This window comes from Podarcis pityusensis, assembly GCF_964106645.2.
Source record: "Podarcis pityusensis genome assembly, chromosome: 8".
In the NCBI taxonomy this organism is placed as follows: Eukaryota; Metazoa; Chordata; class Lepidosauria; order Squamata; family Lacertidae; genus Podarcis; species Podarcis pityusensis.
In genome coordinates, this window is record NC_138033.1 from 3,222,309 (window position 1) to 3,246,433 (window position 24,125).

General features: G+C 47.5%; 1 long non-coding RNA gene across 2 annotated transcripts; it reads right to left on the bottom strand.

The window, feature by feature from the left end:
• Positions 1 to 1,437: 1,437 nt before the first annotated feature.
• Positions 1,438 to 23,389, bottom strand: LOC308484588. 2 transcript variants are annotated; one of them, XR_013990016.1, is made up of 3 exons: positions 22,974 to 23,389; positions 12,986 to 13,188; positions 1,438 to 2,903 (listed from the first exon to the last, which is right to left on the bottom strand). It is a non-coding gene; the product is annotated as an uncharacterized lncRNA (long non-coding RNA). The 2 variants fall into 2 exon arrangements; XR_013990017.1 differs by lacking the exon at positions 1,438 to 2,903 and adding an exon at positions 5,909 to 6,663.
• Positions 23,390 to 24,125: the final 736 nt, after the last annotated feature.

Below are 24,125 nucleotides of genomic sequence, written 5' to 3' on the forward strand. Positions count from 1 at the left end.
AGATGTATAACTTGCTGTTGAAATGGAATACTCAGGATGAAACGGTTAAATCTGCTATGATTAAATGGGCACAAGATTTTGGACATAACATTATGTTTGCTGACTGGGAACAGTTATGGACCACAGGTATGAAGTTTACGGCATGTAATGCCTTAAGAGAGAATATTATGAAAATGATATACAGGTGGTACATGACACCAGTCAAGCTTGCAAAAATCTATCACTTGCCAGATAATAAATGTTGGAAATGTAAAGAGACTGAAGGTACATTCTTTCACCTTTGGTGGACTTGCCCAAGGATTAAGGCTTTCTGGGAGATGATCTATAATGAAATGAAAAAGGTATATAAATATACCTTCTTGAAGAAACCAGAGGCTTTTCTCCTGGGCGTGGTCGGCCAATTGGTGCCAAAGAAGGACAGAATTTTCTTTATGTATGCCACAACAGCAGCAAGAATACTTATTGCAAAGTATTGGAAGACACAAGATTTACCCACTCTGGAAGAATGGCAGATGAAGGTGATGGACTATATGGAACTGGCGGAAATGACTGGCAGAATCCGAGACCAGGGAGAAGAGTCGGTGGAAGAAGATTGGAAGAAATTTAAAGACTATTTACAGAAATATTGCAAAATTAATGAATGTTAGAATGATGTCAGAATGAAATTAAGTGGTTTTAGCAGCAATGTTATAAAGGTGTATGTACAAAAGGATTGTTAACAGATGAGAATCTAAAGTTATAATAAGTTAAGTTAAAGGATTAAGACAAAAACAAAGAGGGAAAGGAATTGCTGAATTAACTAATAGAACTGGAATACAAAAAAGGGAGGTGAGAGGAGGTCAGGGAAGTAAGGAAATGAAATGCAAGTTATGGAAAGATCGATGTGTTTTGGTTTTTTTTAAAGTGTTTTCTATCTTTTTTCTGTATTTTGTATTTTGTATTTTTTTCTTTTTTTTCTTTTTCTTTTCTTTTTATCTATGTAATTTTTTCTTTGAAACTTTAATAAATATCATTTTTTTAAAAAAAGAGTTCAAGTTTTTCCTATCAGCACAAGCCTCCATCAGCACAGGGGAAGTGTGCTGGGCGCCATCTTATCTCAGCAGGAACGCCCTCCCTTCTGACGTGAAGGAAATAAGCAGCTATCCTATCTTTAAAATACATCTGAAGGCAGCCCTGTTTAGGGAAGTTTTTATTTTTTAATGCTGTATTGTTTTTAACACTCTATTGGAAGCCGCCCAGAGTGGCTGGGGAAACTCAGCCAGATGGGCAGGGTATAAATAATAAATGAATTATTTATTATTATTATTATTATTATTATTATTATTATTATTATTATTTGAGGGGAAGAAGCTTTGACTGTTTAAAACGGTATGATAGTACTTTAAACGTATGGTTTGAATGTGGCCCAAGCTTTTGCAACGGAAGTGTACAAAAGGCGCTATGTCGCAACAAATCAGCCTTTCTTGGTTTTAAAAGAAAATAGTTGTTTCTGTGGTTAGGAAAGTACAGCGAAAATGCACCTAAAATGTGTGGGATAAACAATTGATGAATGAGAAGATACTAAAAGACTGCGCCAGCAAATCAGGACAAATGCGCGTTGTCATCTAACCTCTCTGCAAGGAAATCAGAATGAATGCTCAATAAAGGCCAGACACCCTCTAACCTCCATGGAAGCTTTGCAGAATTTAATCAGGATGAATGCTCCATAAGCAAGTTGTCTGAAGGAGCTCAAATAGACGGATAGCCAAAAGCATGGTGCCAAGGCAGGCATTTGGGACTAGAACTCCTATCAGGACATCCCATCTTGACTGCTGAGCTGAAGCACGGCCTGTCATTGTATTTTAATATTCTGTTGGAAGCCGCCCAGAGTGGCTGGGGAAACCCAGCCAGATGGGCGGGGTATAAATAATAAATTATGATGATGATGTTATGTGACATGGCGACATCTGAGCCGTATGAGGAATGGTCGAGGGAGCTGGGTAGGCTTAGCCTGTGGAAGGGAAGACCAAGAGATGACATGAGAGCCATCTTCAAATACTTGAAGGTCCATCATGGGGAAGAAAGAACAAGCCAGAATGAATTGTTCATTGTTTTAAGGAACTCACAGGAGTTTGCAACCAGTTTTCTGCTGCGTCAGAAGGGGGATGCACTCTGCTAAGTGAAGAAACTTGCTAGCACAAGTTACGTGCGCTCAATATATCCTCTCCTGCCACCCTCGACATTCCCACACTCTCTGCCTTCCTCCCAGCAGTCATTCCTCCTCTGGTCACTGCTGTAGATGCGCAAACTGACTGTCCGTCTCCAGGCACTGCGGTCGTCTGCAGGCGATTCCCACACACAGAACAGCCTTCATGTTACATTTGCAGACATGTTTGTAGCGCAGAGTTCTGCCAATGGTGTCTGAAGCCAGCTTCCCGCAGAGCACGTCCTTGGGGATCCTGCCATCTTCCGTTCTGCAGACATGACCAAGCCAGCGTAGACGTCGTTGAGACAGGAGTGCTCACATGCTCGGAACATTGTCTTGGAAGAGCACATCGTGGTTTGAGACTCTGTCGTGCCACGCGATGCCCAAACTCTTCCTGATGCAGTGTATGTGGAAGGCATGGAGGCGTTGCTGCCAGGAATGAGCCAGCTCCAAGCGAAGGTTTACAGCCAACAGCAGAAAGCAGCCAGGAACAGAGAGGCTTAGATGTGAACCAGGCAGGGGAGAGCCGGCAGCTGCAGACTTCGTCTCTTCCTGACCTTGATGGGCCGGCTGATAAGGCCGTAGCTGAGAGCAGGCTAGAACACAGCCAAAGCTCTCAGGGAACTCAAACAGGAGCAAAAGGACACAGAGAGAGTCTCTTGGAAAAGGAAGAGGTGAGGGTGATCCAATAAGTCTGCAGAGTCGGCGAATGGGAGGGCTGTTAGACAGGAAGCAAAACAAGAGACGTTAAGGTGTGAAAGTTCAATATATTCTGTAGACAGTGGAAGGAGTCTTCAGAAGGGTTGTCTTGAGTAATGATGTCGGGGGCTTTGTTTGAGCCGCCCGGAGTTATCTGTTTGTTTTGGCAATAAATCCTCCTGAAAGAGGAGAGTGCAAAATATGGTCTGAAGCTCAACATAAAAAAAACGAAGATCATGGCCACTGGGCCCATCACCTCCTGGCAAATAGAAGGGGAAGAAATGGAGGCAGTGAGAGATTTCACTTTATTGGGCTCCATGACCACTGCAGATGGTGACAGCAGCCACGAAATTAAAAGATGCCTGGTTCCTGGGAGAAAAGCAATGACAAAGCTAGACAGCATCTTAAAAAGCAGAGACATCACCTTGCCAACAAAGGTCCGTATAGTTCAAGCTATGGTTTTCCCAGTAGTGATGTATGGAAGTAAGAGCTGGACCATAAAGAAGGCTGATTGCCGAAGAATGGATGCTTTTGAATTCTGGTGCTGGAGGAGACTCTGGAGAGTCCCATGGACTGCGAGAAGATCAAACCTCTCCATTCTGAAGGAAATCAGCCCTGAGTGCTCACTGGAGGGACAGATCCTGAAGCTGAGGCTCCAAGACTTTGGTCACCTCATGAGAAGAGAAGACTCCCTAGAAAAGACCCTGATGTTGGGAAAGATGGAGGGCACAAGGAGAAGGGGATGACAGAGGACGAGATGGTGGGACAGTGTTCTCAAAGCTACAAATATGAGTTTGACCAAACTGCAGGAGGCAGTGGAAGACAGGAATGCCTGGCATGCTCTGGTCCAGGGGGTCACGAAGAGGCGGACACGACTAAACAACAACAACCGTGTTATCAAGCTGGGAACCTGGACTCCTGACAGTTGCAAGTTGCCCGTGACCAACTTCCATAAAGCAGCTGCTCAGCACACTAGCCTGGTAGACGTTCATCATGGTATTGGTCACGGCCCTCACATTTTCCCATATTCAGATTGCAAGAGAGGAGATCTCAGCTAAACAGTAGGAAGAACTTTCTGAAGGCAAGAGCTCGAGGCAGAAGACCAGATTCCCTCAGAAGGGGGTGGACTCTCCTTACTTGGAAGCTGTGCTGGTCCTGTGGGTTACCAGAGAGGCAAGGTCCAAGTCCAGTCCATGGTCAAAGGTGCAACGAGGAGGCAGTCTGTCATAGCTGAAGCTGGGTGCAGGGCAGGGAGTCGGGTGAAGTCAGGAACAGGCTTGCAAGCAGGGAGCCAGGGCAGGTCAGGAGCTCAGGCAGGAAAGCAGGACAGGGTTCAGGCAGGAACTAGCAACCAACAATGTTGCTCCCGCAACTTGGGACTTGGTCTGGCTGGCTTTTATCTGCCCTGAGGCATAGGGCGGCCCCGGTCCACAGGTGACTCACCTCTCCTGGTCTGGAGGCGAGCACTCCTCCTGCGGGAACTTAGTTCCCTCCGCCTCTCTGCCCTGAGCCTCTGCAGCTCAGGAGAGGCTGGAGGGTGACCGGACCCAGAGGCAACCTCAGCTTTCTCTGACGGGGTTGAGAGTGGAGGACCTGAGGGCAATGGGTCCTCCATCACCTCAGGATCCAGAGCAGACTCAGCTGATGCCTGCACCTGAGGATCCAGCACAGGTGAGGACCCTTCAGGCTCATGCCCCAGTCCCGGCTCAGTTAGTTCTGGAGGCGGGGAATCCTGTGCAGACTGGGATCCCTCAGGTTCAGCATCCGAGTCCGAATCCCAGGCCATCACAGAAGCTTTTCAACGGATGGCCACCTGGCAAGGATTATTCAGCTGCGATTCCTGCACTGCAGGGGTTGGGCTAGATGACCCCAGGGTCCCTTCCAACTCTACAGTTCTTTGATTCTATGAGCATTATTTACCCCATTTCAATTGGACCAGAGTTTTCTACACTTGTACATATTTGAATCTATAGATGAGGAGACACTTGTGTCTTTCCCATTCGTACCAGAAAGTTTTCCCTTTGGGATTTGTCCTCACCTTCTAATTTTTTTGTCCTATTATGCCAATTAAGTACTATCAGAGTAGGTTATTGGTTAGGGGCTGCTGTGGTGGTAGGGGGGGGTCGATGTTTAATTTTGGAGGTGTCTTATTTTTGCTGCTACCTGGATGATATTCCTGTATCTTTACCGCTAGACTTCAGTTATGAATTTTCTGTGGGCTGTATAATTTTATTGCATGTTTATTAATACGATGCCTTTTCATTAGCCTGTTGTTTACGACCCTTTAAATTTTATTAGTGAATTACGTAAACTTCCTCACATTGCGTGGGTTGCCTTGAGTGTGGTTTGCCTACAAAGAAACATTGTGTTTACGTTTGGAGAGAGAGGAGTCGTAGAACCGTAAAGTCGGAAGGGACCCCTGGAGGTCATCTATTCCAACGCCCTGCAATGCAGGAATCTCAACTGAAGCATCCATGACAGACAGCCATCGAACCTTTGCTTAGAAACCACCTTCTTTTTTAAAATCATTTTCATTGATTTTCCAATAAAACAGCCAATTAACATATCCATCACAATCCAATTAAAAACAATTAACTAAAATAAAAAAAGAACCAAATTACCGTCCAAATGATTAATTATGATTTTTTTTTCAGGGCTCCCCGTAGTCTGGACCTTTGAAGTGTATCTCCAATATCTGAATCGATTTTAGAATGAATTGATTTTAAAGGACTAAAACGGAGGATTTGCAGAAGAGCTGAGGGAACTCCAAAAAATGTATTTGTGAAAAATTGTGTTATGTGTTTTTATATTTCTGTATTGTAAAATGAACAAAAAATAATTAAAAAAAATAGAATGAATTGATTTTAGAGTGTATTTCAATTAATTGTGATTTTATGTAAACTGTGTTACTTTTACTGTTGTTAGCCACTCTGAGCCCAGCTTCAGCTGGGGAGGGTGGGATATAAATAAAAAAGTATTATTATTATTATTATTATTATTATTATTATTATTATTATTATCTTCGATCCTGCCTCTTCTTGTTGTTTCCATATTTTCCACATCCCAATCTTAACACTTTAAAGTTCTCCGTCCCTGGCTCTACGATTCTCAGTCATGTCAGAAATCATACATCCTTTCGTCCATCAAATACAGCTTTATTTGTGTGTGTATATATATATATTTCAACTGTCTATTTGCCAGCGCAGCTTTCCCTGACTCCGTTCCAATCTTCCATTCCAAGCTGTCGTCCAAGTCTATCGTCGGAAGTTTAATGACACAGCAACTCCCAAGTTGTTAATCATTCCAATCCACCTTCTGAAAGTGTCTCTGCCACTGTTGAACAGCTCTAACTGTTAGGCCTTTTTGCTGGCTAGGCTCAATTCTAATCCTTCTAACCTCCTTTGGGGTAGGTTTGTGGGTCTGGCAGAAGGAGACAGGATCTGCTCATGCAATGCCCACCTGGTGGAAACTCTAGCTCACACGGCCCTTAAGTGTAAAATGATCTCTGCCAACAATTTCTAGACCATCTATGTATTCCAACATGGAAACCAGAGACGGAGGTTATGCGCTTCTTATTACAGGAGAGAGACCAGGAGCTCAAAGTCTCTGAAAGTCTTTAAATGAAGAGAGGTACCAAACTTGTACAATGAAAGATAAGCTGTGAAGCTTTGTGTATTCAGCAAATATAATGTCGAACACTGAACAGAGATTCCGAATATTGACTGCTGTTTCGTAGATCTTCATCAGCGTGGTGGGAGAATATCGAATTGTTTCATAAACTGAAAATAAAATTTTACAGGCGATGACCTTTATGACATATCATTTTACAAAAATAATAAACTTCTTCAGCTGCCATTTTATCACTTTTCCATCTTTGTGCCAATAACATATGTCAGGGGTTCAGGGACAGAGGCACAGGGTAGGCAGGAGATGGAGAGCGATGGGGATGAATCCCAGGACAGCGAGGAAGAGGATGACAATGACTCAAAAGATTCCATGAGTCTTTCCAGCGAATCAGAGGATTCCCAGAAGGGGGCGCCGGTGGTCAGGGCCAGGGGAGCCCCAGGGGGGACATGTCAGGAACAGGGGGCCAGCAGGGGATCCCAAAGTGGCAGCTGGGCGTCAGGACCAGCCTCCCCGCCAGAGTGCAGTGAAGGGGGTGGAGGTTCCAGTGTATCAGGGGAAGCAGCTCCGGCAGCAGAGAAAGGAGGGAGGTCGAAGCAAGCCACCCTCCCGGAAGGGGAGGGGAGTAGTGAAGGGAGTAGTGTAACTGTCAAAAGGAAGGTTAGAGGTTGGGCGCGCGCGCCAAGTTCAAATGTAGAGGCGCGCGGAAGTACAGGGAGCCCGGAGGAAGAGCCAGGTCCCAAAGCCCGCAGGAGGGGGGAAGAGCAGTCTGGGGATTCCGCGTCAGGGGAATCCAGGAGGGGCGAAACCCCAGGGGGCAGGAAGACCCTGCGGAAAAGGAAAGAGAGGAAGAGGTGGAGCAGCGCAAGCTTCTTAAACTGGTGCAGGGGAGGGACTGACTCAGAGGGGACTTCAACGGTCTAAGCGTAACAGACGTAGGGCTGCGCGGATGTGGAGCAAACAATGAACTGCAATAAACACTTTTGTATATAAGAAGAGATTGGCGTTGGTCTTTTGTGAGCTGAGACTTGAGGCAGCCCTGACAACATACTTGCCGCGGTTGTTGCATACATAAAGAAACTGTATTTCTCCTTTGGCAAATCTTGATCTAAAATTCCTAACGAAAAAGCTTCTGGGGTTTTAACAAAAGTTATCTTAAACATTTTTTTCATTTCATTATATATCATTTCCCAATAATATTTAACTATTTTACAATTCCACCATAGTTGATAAAAAGTACCGTCCTTCTTTTTACACTTCCAACACTTGCTGGAGCTTGCTATATACATTTTGGCCATGTTCATTGTCGTGGTATACCAAAGGTACATCATTTTGGAGGATGGATGGTGGCTAATGGATTGAGGTTGAATCCTGACAAGACAGAAGTACTGTTCTTGGGGGACAGGGGGTGGGCAGGTGTGGAGGACTCCATGGTCCTGAATGGGACAACTGTGCCCCTGAAGGACCAGGTGCGCAGCCTGGGAGTCATTTTGGACTCATAGCTGTCCATGGAGGTCCAGGGCTGCTGTCTACCAGCTCCATCTGGTACGCAGGATGAGACCCTCCCTGCCCGCAGACTGTCTCGCCAGAGTGGTGCATGCTCTAGTTATCTCCTGCTTAGACTACTGCAATGCGCTCTACGTGGGGCTACCTTTGAAGGTGACCCGGAAACTGCAACTAATCCAGAATGCGGCAGCCAGACTGGTGACTGGGAGTGGCTACTGGGACCATATAACACCAGTCCTGAAAGACCTACATGGGCTCCCAGTACGTTTCCAAGCACAATTCAAAGTGTTAGTGCTGACCTTTAAAGCCCTAAACGGCCTTGGTCCTGTATACCTGAAGGAGCATCTCCACCCCCATCGTTCAGCCCGGACACTGAGGTCCAGCTCCAAGGGCCTTCTGGCGGTTCCCTCATTTCGAGAAGCAAAGCTACAGGGAACCAGGCAGAGGGCCTTTTCGGTAGTGGCGCCCTCCCTGTGGAACGCCCTCCCATCAGATGTCAAAGAGATAAACAACTACCTGACATTCAGAAGACATCTGAAGGCAGCCCTGTTCAGGGAAGTTTTTAATGTGTGACATTTTAGTGTATTTTTGGTCTCTGTGGAAGCTGCCCAGAGTGGCTGGGGAAACCCATCTAGATGGGCAGGGTACAAATAATAAATTATTCTTATTATTATTATTAGCATACAATCAGTAAATTTCAAATTTACTCACCATAATTTCAGTCCCTCCTCTGTCGACACCCACCCACCAGGGCCACAGCACAGCACAGTTCCCAGCCTCCAATTTCACACACTGAACCCTCCCCAAGGTCTATTCTGAACTGTTGATAACATGTTAGCAGGCTCCATTGTGTCCCTCGGGGAGATATTTAACCGAATGAACCCTCCCCTGGCTCGGCAATTGGTGAAAGGCAGGCAGTTGCGAATAGAGTCCACAGAAGGTGGAGCAGAGTCATAGAATCATAGAACCGCAGAGTCGGAAGGGAACGCCAGAGGTCATCTAGACCAACCCTCTGCAACAGAGGAGTTGTGGCCAAGTCAATTCAGCAGTGTGTAACAGTGCGAGGAACAGACAGTTCTATTGCAATGCGCTCTACGTGGGGCTACCTTTGAAGGTGACCCAGAAACTACAACTAATCCAGAATGCGGCAGCTAGACTGGTGACTGGGAGTGGCCACCGGGACCACATAAGACCAGTCCTGAGAGATCTTCATTGGCTCCCAGGATGTTTCCGAGCACAATTCAAAGGGTTGGTGCTGACCTTGAAAGCCCTAAATGGCCTCGGTCCAGTATACCTGAAGGAGAGTCTCCATCCCCATCGTTCTGCCCGGACACTGAGGTCCAGCTCCAAGGGCCTTCTGGCGGTTCCCTCCCTGCGAGAAGCCAAGTTACAGGGAACCAGGCAGAGGGCCTTCTCGGTGGTGGCACCTGCTCTGTGGAACACCCTCCCTTCAGATGTAAAGGAAATAAGCAGCTATCCTAAAGACATCTGAAGGCAGCCCTATTTAGGGAAATTTTTAACAACAACCACCACCGTCTGGCTGAGTTTCCTCAGCCACTCTGAGTTGCTCCCAACAGAATATTTAAAATACAATAAAACAGGGGTCAGCAAACATTTTCAGCAGGGGGCCGGTCCACTGTCCCTCAGACCTTGTGGGGGGGGAGGACTATATTGGGGGGGGGGTGAACGAATTCCTATGCCCCACAAATAACCCAGAGATGCATTTTAAATAAAAGCACACATTCTACTCATGTAAAAACACGCTGATTCCTGGACCGTCCGGGGGCCAGATTTAGAAGGTGATTGAGCTGGATCTGGCCCCTGGGCCTTAGTTTGCCTACCCATGCAATAAACAACATCAAACATTAAAAACTTCCCTAAACAGGGCTGCCTTCAGATGTCTTCTAAAAGTCAAATAGTTGTTTATTTCCTTGACATCTGGTGGGAGGGCGTTCCACAGAGCGGGCGCCACTACCGAGAAGGCCCTCTGCCTGGTTCCTTGTAACTTTGCTTCTCGCAATGAGGGAACCACCAGAAGGCCATCGGCACTAGACCTCAGTGTCCGGGCAGAACGATGGGGGTGGAGAAGCTCCTTCAGGTATACTGGACCCGAGGCCATTTAGGGCTTTAAAGGTCAACACCAACACTTTGAATTGTGCTCGGAAACGTACTGGACTATCGGGGACCTTAGCTTGGCCCATCAAGGTCTTCTCATGGCCCTGTCCGGCGCACCCCCCGACTTCCATGAAACGTGGGCGGCCACGACGAGGCCTCTCAACTGAAGAGCGAGAGAAGCGGCTGGGCTTTCAGGGCCCTTGACATTTCCCGCAGACAAAGGCTTGCAGGTGCGTGGGAAAGAACAAAATATGCTCAGCGCTTTGCCCCTGGCTGACCCAGGCTGGGAATCCGCTCCGGTGTTCAGAGAAAGGTTTGCATGGTGGTAATGCTCTCTCTCTCGCTCTCTCACTCTCTAGCCGCCAGGGGAGTTGCAAAAACCAGGATCAGCATTTTTGCGTCTCTCTCCCTCCCTCCCTCTCCTTCTTTCCTCCAAGGGCTGCGCATGACAAATGGTGGCGCAGTCTAGATTCCGGCGCGAAGCTTCCTTCCCAGGGCACTTGTCAGGGCCTGTTGACGTTCCTCCTCGCCACATCCTGGCTATGTGACTGAAATATACTCGGAGTTGAGTGCGGATTTCATGCTCTTTATTCAGCTCATAGTAGTGAGGAATGGAAGTTCCCCCAAAATGTCTGCTTTATATACATTACAGTGGTACCTCGGGTTACATACACTTCAGGTTACATACGCTTCAGGTTACAGACTCCGCTAACCCAGAAATAGTACCTCGGGTTAAGAACTTTGCTTCAGGATGAGAACAGAAATCGTGCTCCGGCGGCACGGCGGCAGTGGGAGGCCCCATTAGCTAAAGTGGTGCTTCAGGTTAAGAACAGTTTCAGGTTAAGAACGGACCTCCAGAATGAATTAAGTACTTAACCCGAGGTACTACTGTATTTACACAATGGCCCCACGTGATTGGCTAATTCCGGGATTCTCCTTTGGGCCAATGAGGTTGCGGATTCACTTCCACCTGGAGTTGTATTGGGTGGCTCCTGCGGACCAATCAGACTGCTGCATTCTGGATCCTATTGTTCTAGGACCAATCAGACTGCTGTGTTCTGGATCCTATTGTTCTAGGACCAATCAGACCGCTGCATTCTGGATCCTATTGTTCTAGGACCAATCAGACCGCTGCATTCTGGATCCTATTGTTCTAGGACCAATCAGACTGCTGTGTTCTGGATCCTATTGTTCTAGGACCAATCAGACTGCTGCATTCTGGATCCTATTGTTCTAGGACCAATCAGACCGCTGCATTCTGGATCCTATTGTTCTAGGACCAGTCAGACTGCTGCATTCTGAATCCTATTGTTCTAGGACCAATCAGACTGCTGCCTTCTGGATCCTATTGTTCTAGGACCAATCAGACCGCTGCATTCTGGATCCTATTGTTCTAGGACCAATCAGACAGCTGCATTCTGGATCCTATTGTTCTAGGACCAATCAGACTGCTGCATTCTGGATCCTATTGTTCTAGGACCAATCAGATGGCTGCATTCTGGATCCTATTGTTCTAGGACCAATCAGACTGCTGCATTTTGCATCCTATTCAGCTCAGTACATAACAGGGACTCTATCAGCTGTTGGGCAAAATTTCAAGCCCCTCCCAGGAAACACCATAAACCAGCAACGATTACTTCCAAGTTAAGGGGAACAATGAGCAAAGCGGGGGGGGGGGGGTTGGTGCAAGAGAGGGGGGTGAACATGGATGGTAAGTTGGCCGTGGCCTGATAGAAGTTTCTAAAATTCTGCCTGGCATGTAGGAAACGGGCAGAGAAATGCTTTTCCCCCCCTCTCCCCCAGCGCTAGAACTTGTGGAGATCCATCAAATTTGAATGTTGCATTATTCAGGACAGAGAGAAGAAAGGACTTTCGCACTCAGTGCCAAGTTAGAACTGTTATAAGAATTCTAAGGTCTCCAATATAGAACAAATATTCATAAATGCACACATATCTAAAGATATGAACCACGTGTCTGAAATAGTATGGGAAAGCAATCCTGGAGCCATTCTGACTCTCCCAAATTGACCTCAATACATTCCTTTGCAAGGAGGGAGGCAAACGGGGAAAGTCTTTCCATTGTCTTTTTGCTTGCAAATCCTGTCTTAAGGGCGTATTTGTGGATGAATAGGGTGAGCCTGTGACCTGGATTCAGGAACTAAAGGATTAACCATCACAAAAGAATGGCCAGGCTGCCCAGGTGATGCAACCAGTGACCATTATCAGGTATCCTGGCAGACAGGATTTCTGCTGTAGACCGCCCCTTCTGTGATGCTTGTATGTTGTTTCGGGGGGTGGTCTTGGATGAACACAGGTTAAATCTGTCATAAGACACTGGGAGAGGGATTTGGGGCATAATTTGGATGTGGGTTAAACCACAGAGCCTAGGACTTGCCGAGCAGAAGGTCGACGGTTCGAATCCCCGTGACGGATTGAGCTCCCGTTGCTCGGTCCCTGCTCCTGCCCACCTAGCAGTTCGAAAGCACGTCAAAGTGCAAGTAAATAAATAGGTACCGCTCTGGCGGGAAGGTAAACGGCGTTTCCGTGCGCTGCTCTGGTTCGCCAGAAGCGGCTTAGTCATGCTGGCCACATGACCCGGAAGCTGTACCCCGGCTCCCTTGGCCAATAAAGCGAAATGAGCGCCGCAACCCCAGAGTCGGCCACAACTGGACCTGATGGTCAGGGGTCCCTTTACCTTTACCTTTACCTTGGGCTACAGGGTGAGCAATTTCAAGAGTCTATATAAGAGGCATGGATTGATCAGAAATCATATCAAAATTGCTTAAACGCAATGCTTTCATTGCTGACACAAATGGCTTACTCCATATTTGTCATAATTCCGCATAGCAATCCCACCTGATCACTACAGGGCAACGCGTTACTTGGAGGCTGGGTCTGCTGCCCCTGTAGATTCTGCCACCAGAGGCGGTCCCCTCAGCTTGCCTCAGGTGTCGTGCCCGTGCTGGAGACTGGCATCAGGGCGTTCTGGCGAGGGCAGGGGAGCTCCCTTCTCGATGCATCTTGCAAGCCGGGCTCCCCACTGTGCATCAGTCTGGCTCCTGTCAGAAAACCCAGACGAGGCTGTGCTCAGGCTGCCTCCCGTCAGACCCAGCTCAGCGACTCTTACGAAGCCGGCTTCCCTCGTCTCAGCCCACAGGGGAGCAGCTAGGTCTGGCAAGGGGAGCCTCAGCCGGCCACAGCAGACGGCCCCTGCAGTCCGCTCCATTCCGTGCTCGGACCGTACAGCAGAGGCTGTCCGAGTCCCCCAACACAACACGGCTCCCCACTGAGGAAGACAGGCAGGCTTAAAGCCTCCGTGATGTCCCCACACATCACTGCAAACCCACCCTGCTGTGATCTTTTACATTTGGTGCGGGTAAAGGTAAAGGGACCCCTGACCGTTAGGTCCAGTCGCGGACAACTCTGGGGTTGCGGCGCTCCTCTCACTTTATTGGCCGAGGGAGTCGGCGTGCAGCTTCCGGGTCATGTGGCCAGCAGGACTAAGCCGCTTCTGGCGAACCAGCACACGGAAACGCTGTTTACCTTCCCACCGGAGCAGTACCTATTTATCTACTTTGACGTGCTTTCGAACTGCTAGGTGGGCAGGAGCAGGGACCGACCAACGGGAGCTCACCCTGTCGCGGGGATTCGAACTGCCAACCTTCTGATCAGCAAGTCCTAGGCTCTGTGGTTTAACCCACATCGCCACCCGTGTCCCTAATTTGGTGCAGAAAGGCAGCCAAAATGCTGGCTTTGACCTAAAAAGCCTTAAGTGGCTCAGGACTGCAATACCTTAAGGATCACCTCTCTGGATCCTGAGATCACCATTTGAGGCCCTTCTTTGTGTGTCTCCTCCATGACAGATCTGGAGGACGGCAACATGAGAACGGGGCCTTCTCTGTGGTGGCTCCCTGTTTGTGGAATGCTGTCCCCAGGGAGGTTAATCTGGCACCTTCATTACGTACCTTTAGGTACATTCCTCTTCAACCAGGCCTTTAGCTGATTAATAAATCTACGCCCTTTTAAATGTGCTTGTGGGAGGGGGGTTATTGGTATCATAGAATTGCAGAGTTGGAAGGGACCTTAAGGATCATCTAGTCCAACCCCCTACAAGGCAGGAATATGCAGCTGCCCCATACGGGGATCAAACCTGCAACTTTGGCATTATCAGCACCACACTCTAACCAGCTGAGCTATCCAGGCATTGGTTTGTTTTCATTTTGAATTTTGCGTTTGCATTTTTTGTTTTTGTATTGTGAACTGCCTTGTGATTGTCGGATGAAGGGTGGTATACAGATCTGATAAATAATAATAATGATAGTCATTGGAAAGGAAGTCTCATATTTTTAATCATAGCATGGGAGCCCGGTGCTTTTGGGCCTGTAAAGAAAGGGAGCAAGTTCCATATTTTAACTATGCGCTGTGTGGAGAAGTACTATTTTCCCCTTGTCCTGAATCTTCCATCATTCGCCTTCACTGGATGGCCCTGAATCATAGCTGTCAACTTACAGATTTGAAAATAAGGGACCAGCAGCCTCGAAAATAAGGGATCAGCAGCCAAAATAAGGGATTTTCCAAGCACAGGTATGTTCAACTTCTGAGCCCCTCCAAGCCAAAGGCAGAAAGCCCAGCCAGCAGCCAAACGAAGCCTCAAGCGGTGGTTCCCACAACGCAGCAACCCGGCAAAGGGGAGCAAGCAAGGAAAACCACCATCACCTCTCTGCTGGGAAGCGCTGAGCAAAGGCGAGTCCCCAGAAACGCGGCCGATTTGATCGGCACAAGGCATGCAAGCTCCACCCCCCAGTCGTTCTTAGACTCCTTATTGGGTGAGCAATGCAGCCAAGCAACACAGTTGGAGCCTCCCTCCTCCCTGGCTGGCAGGGAGGGAGGGAGAGGAGCTGCTTCCTTTGAAACCCGGGAAATTTAAGGGACATCATCAATAAGGGACAGCAGTGGGACACAGCGCTGGGATAAGGGACTTTCCCGCCAAATAAGGGACAGTTGACAGCTATGCCCTGAATTTGTACTGTGCCCAGTTCTGGGCACCACAGTTTAAGAAGGATGTTGACAAGCTGGAAAGTGGGCAGAGGAGGGCGACCGAGATGACCAAAGGTCTGGAAGCCAAGCCTGATGAGGAATGGTTGAAGGAGTTGGGTATGTTTAGCCTGGAGAAGAGGAGACCGAGAGGAGATATGAGTAAGCTTGTTTTCCGCCGGAGAACCCAATCCAATGGATTCAAATAACAAAAAAGGAGATTCTGACTAAACATTCAGAAGAACTTTCTGTTGGATGGTCTTCTTTACTTTAGTTGAGATTCTTGCAGGGGGTTGCAATAGATGACCCTCAGGAGTCCCTTTCAACTTGACAATTCTATGGTTTGGGAGAGAAAAACCTCTCCCTATCCTCTTTTCCCAGCACCATGCATAACTTTATACGACTCTGTCATGTCTCCCCTTACTCCTCTTTTATCTAAACTAAAGATTGCAGACTTTCCTTCTGTTATGTACTGAAGTTCTCACCCTGGGCCAGCAGGGGGATACTGTAGATAGTTTTCACTCAGGTCCACATATGCAAATAAGGGATTGAAAGTGACATTCGGTGATTGGATAGTTACAGAAAGTTGTTACAGTTGCGTTGTAGTGGAGCTCTATATAAGCAGGCTGGCTGAACCCTTCAGTTCTGTTCTGGCCTGTGAATAAACAAGAGCTGTTTGAAGAATCGCTGTGTCGTCTGATATGTTCACCCACAACTTAACACCTTTCCCCTGATCCTTCTGGTCGCCCTTCCTGGCACCTTCCCAACCTCAGTCTCCAAGCAGGGAAATGGGTGCATTCATCATCCAGCGCACACCCACAGATAAGCACCCTGTGCATGAGCACTTAGGTTTACACCAGGGGTCAGCAAACTTTTTCAGCAGGGGGCCGGTCCACTGTCCCTCAGACCTTGTGGGGGGCCGGACTATATTTTGAGGGTGGGAAATGAATGAATTCCTATGCCCCACAAATAACCCAGAGATGCATTTTAAATAAAAGCACACATTCTACTCATGTAAAAACACACTGATTCCTGAACCGTCCGCAGGCCGGATTTCGAAGGCGATTGGCTGGATCCGGCCCCCGGGCCTTAGGTTGCCTACCCATGGTTTACACGCAGCCTGCCGTTTTGCACACTTCAGCAGAATCTGAGGTGGTTTCTTTGAAGAAAAAAAGAGTTTATTGACGGATTTGCACCCAGTGAATATTTTGACACGCTTGGCTTTCAAATCAGCAGGGGAAAGGGCTCTTTCTGGATAAAGGAAAACGGCACAGATGCAAAGAGGAGCCTCTGGTGACGGGTGACGCAGACAGAGTCGTCCCGAGGTATTTCCCTGCTTCAGGCTGAGAAGCAAATCTCCGACAACAACACCACGCCAAGGCACGGACCAAGCCAGTTAAGTTATTTTGGTCCTGGAGAAAAATCCCACAAGTGCCTCTCTCCATCCCAGCAGGGAAAGCAGAACCATCACCAATTGAACGCTGGATATAGCCAATTAAATGCTGCAGCAGGATTGCTGATGGGAGCGAGGCCTTGTCAGCACGTAAACCCCTGAGCTCAGAGACTTACAAGGGTTGCCGGTTTTCCGCCAGGCCAAGTTCAAGGTTGTTTGAAAATAAAGTACTGTTGATATATTAAGTCCTTACCTTGGGACCAGTTTGCCTACAAGTATCCCTTCCCCCACATGTGCCCACTGGATCGATGGAACTGGCTCTGTTACAGGTGTTACGAGGAAATTGGAAGTGGGGTGAGAGACCCCCCCCCATCCCAAGAGCCTTGCCTCTCCACACCAGCAGAAAAAGACAAAGAGTCTCCTCTGCAGATTAACAAACCACTCACTCACAAATAATATAAAACTCCTGTCGAAAATGTATAAATTGCTTCTGGAATGGCACACAAAGGATGAACGCAGGTTAAATCTGTCATGAGACACTGGGAGAGGGATTTGGGGCATAATTTGGGTTAAACCACAGAGCCTAGGGCTTGCCGATCATAGGCTGGCGGTTCGAATCCCCGCTATGGGGTGAGCTCGCGTTGCTCGGTCCCTGCTCCTGCCAACCTAGCAGTTTGAAAGCACGTCAAAGTGCAAGTAGATAAATAGGTGCCGCTCCGGCGGGAAGGTAAACGGCGTTTCCGTGCACTGCTCTGGTTCACCAGAAGCGGCTTAGTCATGCTGGCCGTATGATCCGGAAGCTGTACGCCAGCTCCCTCGGCCAATAAAGCGAGATGAGCGCCACAACCCCAGAGTCGGCCACGACTGGACCTAATGGTCAGGGGTCCCTTTACCTTTACCTTTTGCCTGATACATTTATGAACCTTCATTTTGTATCTTAGACCTTATAATTCTCTGGGGTTGCGGCGCTCATCTCGCTTTATTGGCCGAGGGAGCCGGCATACAGCTTCCGGGTCATGTGGCCAGCAGGACTAAGCCGCTTCTGGCGAACCAGAGCAGCGCACGGAAACGCCGTTTACCTTCCCACCAGAGTGGTACCTATTTATCTACTTGCACTTCGTGCTTTTGAACTGCTAGGTTGGCAGGAGCAGGGACTGAGGAACGGGAGCTCACCCCGTCGCGGGGATTCGAACCACCGACCTGATCGGCAAGTCCTAGGCTCTGTGGTTTAACCCACAGCACCACCCGCGTCCCACCAGGCAAACACATACATAAATATATAAACCACGTGTCTTAAATAGTATGGGAGAACAATCCTGAAGCCATTTTGACTCTTTCAGTGACCTCAAATATTCCTCTGCAGTTTGGATGAAAGTGCGAAAAGCCTCCCCATTGTCTCTGTGCTCACAGATCCTGCCTTAAGGGCACATTTGGGTATGAATAGGGTGAGCCTGTGACCCGGATTCAGCCCTGAAATCAGCCCTGAGTGCTCACTGGAAGGACAGATCCTGAAGCTGAGGCTCCAAGACTTTGGCCACCTCAGGAGAAGAGAAGACTCCCTGGAAAAGACCCTGAGGTCGGGAAAGATGGAGGGCACAAGGAGAAGGGGACGACAGAGGACGAGATGGCTGGACAGTGTTCTCGAAGCTACCAGTATGAGTTTGACCCAACTGCGGGAGGCAGTGGAAGACAGGAGTGCCTGGCGTGCTCTGGTCCAGGGGGTCACAAAGAGTCAGACACGACTAAACGAAAACGACAACAACAACAACAACGTGATCTGAATTCAGGAACTCAGGAATTCATCACAAAAGAATTTTTTCAGGAATTCAGGAAATTCATCACAAAAGAATGGCCAGGCTGCCCAGGTAAAGCAATCAGCGACCATTAACAGATATCCTGGCAAACAGGATTTCTGCTGTAGACCACCCCCTTCTGTGATATATGTATGATGGGGGTTTGGGAGGGGGCGTCTTGAGCTACAGGGTGGGCAATTTCAAAAGGCTATAGGGCTTGCACACCATTGTTCTGGGTTCCTCCTCTCTCCTCCTGCGTGTGGTGAGTGAGGTCCCTGTTGCAACAGTTAATAAGACCAGGCTTACTAGCTGCTTTGCTTCTCAATATTCTCTGGTTGGCCTCTGTTATTTTCTCCTACCGATAGAGAACCTACATAAGGACTCTATATGGGCTCTTGGGTACCCCATATGGGGGAAAGGAACAGTTTTTTTCTTATAACAGCAACATCTCTGCACAGGCATTGCATCTGCAAGGGAGCTCAGCTCAGAAACCTGTGACTCCCAGCTGAGCCCCGGGTCTTAAATTTTCTATAGTGAGTCCTTTTAGGGGTTTTTTTTGTTATTATTTATTTCCTATTATCAGTGCTACTTGCTTCTAGTTATCCTGGGTACCCTTTGTTAAAAGTATAGTGGCGGGGTTCGCCCTGATAGGAAAGTTTTTCATAAGCCTCCACCTCAGATTTGCCTTTTCAGTTTGTGCCGTTAAACTGGAAGTGTTAAGTTGTGGCCGAACATATCAGACGACACAGCGATTCTTCCAAAGCAGCTCTTTATTTGTAAGCTGGAACAGAACTGAACTGAGGAGCTCAGTCAGCCTGCTTATATAGAGCTCCAGAACAATGTAACTGTTGCCATTTTCTAAAACTATCCAATCACTGAACATCACTTTCGATCCTTCATTTGCATAACTATCTACAGTATCCCCCTGCTGGCCCAGGGTGAGAACTTCAGTACATAACAGGAAGAGAATGCCAGGACATGAAACTGTAAACCTAAGGTGCTCAGAAGACAGCAAAAAATAATAATAATAATCCACTTGCTGGAAATCTTTGTTTCCCTTGGAGCAAATAATTTTTGTACTCAAAGGTCTAGAAATGTTTGTGTGTGTGTTTAAATTGGCTTCACAGGTAACATCCTATGGCTGCTATCTTACATGCACAGAGTTTTAAATTGCAAGCTTGCTTCAAAATATTAGTTTAAAGAAGCCGTGTTGGGCCTGATCAAACATGGCAAATATTGGGGGGGAATGAGGTGTCCAAATGTTTGTTATTTGAGGGAGTCTAGAAAGGGAGAATCTCTTTCCAAGTAGTAAAAAAATCATTTGTACGTGTATGCCTGTGGTCTGAGAGAGGAACTGCCCCCCCCTTCCCTCTACAGCTTAAGGGAGGAAGAACATTTGTAACTTTGATTTTTTTAAATAAAAAATAATAATTGTTGAAACTTGGGAGTTTCTGAGAGAACGTACCTACAGCAATGTTCTAGTCTCCTTTTACAATATGCTGCGAAGTAGCCTCCTGGAATACGTAAATTTCCTCTGCAAATAGTCTAGCTGAGCAAAATGGCTCTTATAAGTTAAATGTAGTGCCTGACGTTCCTTTAGCCTTAAGCAGGTCTCCTCATGAAGTAAAAGGCCTTGTGAGGAATCCTAAGAAGTATTGTGAATGTATGACCAAAGGAAAAACGAGCATCCCTTCCAGTTAGGGGGGGGGGAGTAATTTGTTTTTCAAAAGTAGAACTTCCATGGGCAGTGACTGTGTATCTGGGTGTAGGTTTTAGCTTGGATTGGGTTGGCTAAGGGAGTTATGGGAAGCCTGATAATATCAGTTTCTGTAAGATCGGCCAGGATCCCTGGCCTCCCTTGGTAAATGGGTCTTTTACCCCTTTAGTTTCTATCTCTTTGAGGCTTTTTCTTACTTCTGTGCTTCAGTGGGTAAATTTACTCTCGAGTAAGCTTTATTTGGGCAGGGGTACCTTTACCTTTACTTTAAGCTTTATTTAACAAGGAAAGTGCAACCTGGCTGGTCAGTATTTCCCAGGAATTGCATTTTGTGTGAAATACATTCCTTTTTCTCCCCCTGTATGTGTCTGTTTAAAATCTACCCATGTGCTTATTCTTCTGGTGGCTGCATAATATTCTTTCTCTCTCTTCCTGTATAAGCACATGCTGCATTCGTAGTAAATCTACCTTTTGGTGGCGCAGCACCTCTCCTTTGGAACTCCCTGCCTCTTGATACTTCCCTGTCCTCCTTTTGCCCTTCCAGCAGCAATAGCAACTTGAGTCTGTGGGCTGCAGACTTCTTTCTACCAACCCTGCAACTGGGCTCTCTCACCACTGAGCTCGCCAGCTGCCCTGCCACCCTCCTCTTTCCCCTCCTGCCAATATCATCTCCTTTATTACCGTATTTTTTGCTCTATAAGACTCACTTTTTCCCTCCTAAAAAGTAAGGGGAAATGTGTGTGCGTCTTATGGGGCGAATGCAGGCTGCGCAGCTATCCCAGAAGCCAGAACAGCAAGAGGGATTGCTGCTTTCACTGCACAGCGATCCCTCTTGCTGTTCTGGCTTCTGAAATTCAGAATATTTTTTTTCTTGTTCTCTTCCTCCAAAAACTAGGTGCGTCTTGTGGTCTGGTGCGTCTTATAGAGCGAAAAATACGGTATATACGGGGTGTTCAGACTGTGAGCTTACTTATGTGTTCAGGGCTTCCTATCTCCCCCAATAGACAGGCGCAAAACTGTTTTTGTAGAAATCCCATGACTCTTGAGTCGAACAATGGCATCACTCTCAGGTCCATCCCATGAGTTTCCAAAGTGGAGCCCAAATAGCCTTCTCCCCCCCCAAAAAAACAAAAATGTTGGAGGCTAATTTGGGGGGGGGGGGGAGAGAATAGACGGCTCCATTGAGGCATCAGATCCTTCATCTGCTGCTTTCAGTTTCCACTGTCTGGGGAGACTTCCTTCTCCTTTTTGCTGATCACTTTCGCTCTCACCCTGCCTGACCTCCCTCCTGCGGTTGTTCTCTGAGCCTCTTAGAGAAAGCGGGTGCATGGAATACAGAACAAAATGAAAATAATTATGGATCTTCTAATTTTACTCTTTGGCTAGGCTAAAAAAACTGTGCTAATGGAGGACAGGGTTTTAATGTGCCATCTCTTAACTGCTGCCAGAATTACTATTTGTCAAAACTGGAGGGGGAAATGAGAGGCTCTGTGCATAAGAGAATAGATGACTGAAATCTGGGACATTGCACGAAGCTTCTATGTATGGTGAGGAGCAGAGCAGGCAGGCAAACAAGATTAGGTCTTTATCGAGAAACAAAGCCTTTTTATAATGTAACTGGAGCAATAAGGGACAGGATAACGTCAAGCCATTTCTGTTACTCGGAACCTTGCGATATTGATTTATGACGTTTGATTTTGGCATGGAAATTTGCTGCTGTGATTAAACTTCCGGATATCCCTCTCTGCTTTGAATTTATACGGCGTCTGCTTTTATACTTGTCACTCTATAAGTGTGTGTGTCTGTGTGTGTGTAAATAATAATAAAAACAAATAAATACATAATGTGTCCTTTATAAAACAAATAAGCCGGGCAAGTATAAGCTCTCCCGGTTCCACTGCCCCACTCCGTATTAATTAAGCCGGCCTAATTACCACGGCTGGTTCCGTAATTGCAAGCGCCGATGTGGACTCTGGACCTCTCCGATTCATGCTTCCCACTCACTCACTCCCTCCCTCCCTCCCTCTCTTGAGAGCTGTTGGAGAAATTGCCTGGTTTTTAATAAACCGGAATATGCTTCTGCAATGAAACCGGGGGAGACAGAGTGGAAGGAACGGAGAGACAAAACAGCCGTTCTTGCCTCTGCAAGGAATTAAAAAACAGGGCTTGCGGTTTGAATACTTGCTCATATTCAAGCAAAAAGAAAAAAATACCCCCCCCCCCGAAATCCTTGGCTGTGCTTTTGACAGCTTCAGAAAGCTGTGAAGCTATTTATGTCCTAGGGACACCCAGAAAACAACTGTCTTTCTAGAAACACTGCATAGAGATTCCAGATTTCTCGCTCTCTTGTTTTATTTTATCCGCTTGGCTTTGTGTTCTAATGCTGCAGTGCACCCTGGGAGCTTAGGCTGAAAGATGGGTAACTAATAACAAAAATAAAAATAATAGAAACGTGAGTTTGTAGAATTGGAAGGGACCCCAAGGACCATCTAGTCTCACCCCCTGCAAGGCACAGCTGAAGAATCCCAACTTTCAACCTCTGCTTAAAAACCTCTAATGAAGGAGACTCCACCAGCTTCCACTGTCAAAGAGAAAGTTCTTCCGAATGTTTAGTCGGAAACTCCTTCCTTGTCATTTGAATCATTTGCTTTAGGTCATCGTCTCTGATGCATCAAGCTTGCATCATCAACAGCCCTTTGAAGATGGCTCTCATATCATTTCTTCTTTTCCAGGATAAAGAGACCCAACTCCCTCAACCGTTCCTCATCAGGCTTGGCTTCATCCCCGTCATCATTCTGGCTGCTCTCCTCTGCACACCTTCCAGCTTGTCGATATCCTTCTTAAACTGGGGTACCCAGAACTGGGAGGAGGTCTGGCCAAGGCAGAATAAAGCGTCAGGTTACGTACCTTCAGGCTGCCAGGCATAAAGCAAACCTTCATAATGTTCGAAGGCCGCAAGACATCACATGAGAAACGCAGTCCTGGCTCCCTCGAGCTCAGTCGCCAGTCAGGAGTAGAAAAAGAAAACAGGAAGGAAAAACCAAAAGCATTTCAAAGGTCAGAGCTCAAAGTCCGGCGCTTCACCTCTCGATTCCCTAGGAAGTTCCCCGCGAACCAGGCTCTCAGACGGCTTTCCTTTTCCACCTCTCCCCCACAAGCTCAGCAGTTCCACAATCGTGTCGCCTGAAAGCGCAAGGGCACACAGCCACAAACCTCTCACACCCACACACCTCTCTGTTCCACTGAGCTTTCTTCCCCCTAGAGCAAAAGAAATAAGTGAGGGTGCTGCCCCACAACCCGTTTCCAAATCACCCCAAGGGGACCGGAAAAGAAACACCTGCCCAAGCCGGTTGCCCGTGCCGTGCTGAGTTGCAAAATGCCAGGGCTGTGGGGCACGCCTATGTCTCCTCCTCCTGCCAGGGTAGAAGGCCTTTCATGCGCCAAGCATGACATCACCTCTAGACACTCAGCCAAGATTACCTGGGAATTTCTCTGGCTCACAGCCAGCACCTGTCGACTTTTTTCACTTTCCTTCGACTGCTTTCGGAACATCATGTTGCGATAGTTCCCCAACACCATTCGAATGGTCGAGTTCCCCAGCTCACAGTTTTGTGTCCTGAAAACAGAAAGCTGTGCAGGTATAAATACCTGGGCCATGGAGAACCCAAAACACACAGATCTGCTCCGGAGAACGAAGAGGACTTGCATCTTGAACCTTCTAACATCGCGACAGAATTACGATGGGAACAGGTAAGGACATGACGACTTCTTTGCTTTGACACTGCGGCTTAGGTTACGGAGTCAGGTGTGTGATCGGTTCCTTCGGATCGGGGCAACTGCCATTATGCTGCGATGGCTTTGTTGCAGCAGGTTGGACTAGATTACTCTTGGGATCCCTTCCAACTTTACCACTCGATGATACATTGGAGGTCTTCCAACAGAGGTTGGGCGGCGATCGGTCGGGGATTCCTTAGTTGTGATTCCTCACTGCAGGGGATTGGATTAGATGACCCCCAGGAAACCTTGCAACTCTGCAGGTCTGTGATTCTGATTAGTTCT